The sequence below is a fragment of the Etheostoma cragini genome, chromosome 19 (genome assembly GCF_013103735.1).
Source record: "Etheostoma cragini isolate CJK2018 chromosome 19, CSU_Ecrag_1.0, whole genome shotgun sequence".
NCBI classification, from domain to species: Eukaryota; Metazoa; Chordata; class Actinopteri; order Perciformes; family Percidae; genus Etheostoma; species Etheostoma cragini.
This window is the reverse complement of record NC_048425.1, coordinates 1,167,217-1,169,114: the sequence shown is the minus strand read 5'-3', so window position 1 is coordinate 1,169,114 and position 1,898 is coordinate 1,167,217. Positions and strand designations below refer to the sequence as shown.

General features: G+C 40.3%; 1 protein-coding gene across 1 annotated transcript in view; it reads left to right on the top strand.

Moving 5' to 3' along the window:
* The window catches only part of LOC117935180 (broad substrate specificity ATP-binding cassette transporter ABCG2-like), a 17,738-nt gene that overhangs the window by 12,777 nt on the left and 3,063 nt on the right, over positions 1–1,898 (top strand). The gene's annotated exons all lie outside the window — the stretch shown is intronic.

Here is a 1,898-nt window from a genome sequence, read left to right as displayed (position 1 = left end):
GTGTGTGTGTGTGTGTGAGAGAGTGTGAGAGAGTGTGTGTGTGTTCGTTCGTCCAACTCACATGAAGAGTTTCCTCTCCGAGATGAAGAGTTCAGCAGCCGAGAGCGAGCTGAAACACTGATTCACGGTGATGAAGAAGAGAGCGCCCATCCTGGAACAACAAAACAACAACAACAACAAAACAACAACAAAACAACAACAACACTCGTCAGTCCACAGTTTAATCCAGCAAATAATACCATACAATTTGAGAATATTTTAATATGATAATTAGGGGTGTGACGACTCTCCAAATCAGCAATCTGACTTTTGGTTTTAACGCTCCTGTTGTCTTCCAGTAAAAATTGAAAATTAACCTTTTGTCGATGTTTTTAACTTTTTTTTACGTTTTTGTCCCTTTTTTCAACACTTTTGACGCTTTTTCTGATTTTTAACACTACGTAACACTAACTTATTAACTTTATTTTTCCAGTTATTTTTAGAATTTATGGTCAATAAACCTCATTTATAGGAAATTATACGTAATGTTTGAGTTAGAAAAGCAGAAATTAGGAATTATTGAGACTAAAATTAAAGGAATGGATGTTGATGATAATCACAGACTGGAATATGTCAACTTTTACTCAATACTATTTCAAAAACACTTCCATTTGTTTTACAATGCTATAAAATTGAATAAGACGCCCCAAAATTAATGAAAGTAGAGATTTGTACTTGGCAAAGAGCGTTGGGTGGAATCAATCATGTTATTTTGGGGAATTAAAAAGAACATTGATATAGGACAACATGGGGACAACATGGGGACAACATGAAGACAACATGAGGACAACATGACGAGAACACGAGGACAACATGAGGACAACATGAAGACAACATCAGGACAACATGACGAGAACACGAGGACAACATGAGGACAACATGAGGGCAACATGAAGACAACATGAAGACAACATCAGGACAACATGAAGACAACATGGGGACAACATGAGGACAACATGAAGACAACATGAGGGCAACATGGGGACAACATGAGGACAACATGAGGACAACATGGGGACAACATGGGGACAATATGAGGGATAAGGTCATGATTCAATTACATAATGGATTTAGATATTTTCTTTCTTTCCTAACAGAACGATACGAGCCACTAGATGGCAGCAGGCTACTTAATAACAACCGTCACACCAAACACTCATTTATACGATAACAAATCCAACCAGAACTAAAGAAATACCTGTTCTGTATTCCACTCTGATCGTCCTGGACATCGTAGAAAATGGCTCCTACGACCAGCGCGAGGAACAACGTTACTCCTATCTAAACAGAACAGAAGCACACGTATAGGCAGCGTTTATTAATCAGCATCGCTGTGGATGTCAGACATCTTCACCCTCATGTTGTCCTCAACATGTTGTCCTGTTTTCAAAGGTTTTTTTAATATCTGAAATAAATGAGGTTGAAATGCGAGTGAAAAATTTTGGAAAAAGCGATGAAAAAACCTCTAAAAAAATACAAAAACTTAATGAATAAAAAATTGTAAAAAGCAAAAAAAACGTTGAGATAAGGTGGAAAAAGTTTCGCTAACTCCCGTTTTTAGGGAAAGACCTGCTGTTATCTCATTGGTTGCGTTTTCAAAAGTCTCCGGTTTAGGGGCTCGGGAACGCCACAGGAGGGGGAATGAGACGGGGAAACGTCCATCCATCTATCTCCATCCGCTTATCTGGTTTTGGGGGGGACAAGCTCCAGTAGGGGACCCCAAACTGTCCTTTCCCGAGCCACATCATCTAGCTCCGACTGGGGGATCCCGAGGTGTTCCCAGACCAGGTTGGAGATATAATCCCTCCACCTAGTCCTGGGTCCTCCCCGAGGCCTCCTCCCAGCTGGACGTCACTCCA